The sequence below is a fragment of the Sphaeramia orbicularis genome, chromosome 12 (assembly GCF_902148855.1).
Source record: "Sphaeramia orbicularis chromosome 12, fSphaOr1.1, whole genome shotgun sequence".
In the NCBI taxonomy this organism is placed as follows: domain Eukaryota; kingdom Metazoa; phylum Chordata; class Actinopteri; order Kurtiformes; family Apogonidae; genus Sphaeramia; species Sphaeramia orbicularis.
This window is the reverse complement of record NC_043968.1, coordinates 1,541,909-1,543,079: the sequence shown is the minus strand read 5'-3', so window position 1 is coordinate 1,543,079 and position 1,171 is coordinate 1,541,909.

The following is a 1,171-nucleotide window of genomic DNA, read 5'->3' as shown; positions in this document are numbered from 1 at the left end:
TATTTGTAGATCCACTGTGATCTGTAAGTTGTAATTTATGTGTAAATGATAAACTGAGTCAGAATATTGTTAAAATTGCACATAGTTTTCATGTTTGTTCATGTTATTCACATTGTTTTAAAGGATACTTGGTAGATGTAAATATTTTCATTGCATAATTTTACTTTTTTCCCTCTAAAACAGAAGAAAATTTGGAGTTGACATTATTTATATATTATGTTATTTTTTCACTGGTTTGGCCCACTGCAGATCAAATTTGGCTTAATGTGGAACTGAACTAAAATGAGTTTGACACTCCTGCTGTAGTAAAACCCAGAACCATGATCACACAGCGGGCATTTGAACGCACCACTGAAGCTGGAGACCAGAACTATCACTCAGTTCTGTTTAGAGCTGCAGCTGTCCATTATTTTGTCATATCTTTGTCATTGAATGGTCGTGTCAGTGATCCGTCCTCCAGAGTCAGTCTACTCCAGGTTTCTACCTGTTAAAGGACGTTTTTCTAAACGTTTTCAAAGGCAACAATAAATATTTTATGAGGAATTTCCAGATGTTTCGAACCATTTGTCAGGGGACCCACAGGTTGAATATAAGACTGACCTACACTACCAGTCAAAAGTTTTAGAACACCCCAGTTTTTCCAGTTTGTATTGAAATTCCAGCAGTTCCAGTCCAGTGAACAACTTGAAATGGTCCAAAGGTAAGCAGTGAACTGCCAGAGGAAAAAAAAAAAAAAAAAAAAGGTAAGGTTAAACAAAACAAAAAAATAATGTACATTTCAGAATTATAAAAAAAGGTCTTTGAACAAGAAATGGGTTAACAACTTAAAGCAGTTCTGCAGCAGTGGAGGTTGATCAAACCTGGAAAGTTGGTGCTACCAGTTCCTCCAGGTGTCCCAACGTTTGTGAATTCCTTCAACCCCCTGTGTCTGCAGAAAAGTAGTGTTGAACACACTTTGGTACCATACCGTTGGAGCAGTATTTGAACAGGACTGGACTGCAGAAAGTAGTGTGTTACTGTAAAAATGGAAAAGAGGAAAAGACAATTAACCATAGAAGAGAGACAGAGCATCAGAAGACTGAAAAATGGAGGTGTGTCCTACAGAGAAATGTCCAAGAAAGTCCAGGTGTCAGTCAGTCCAGTTTCCTTCAGCATCCAAAGGCACTGAAAC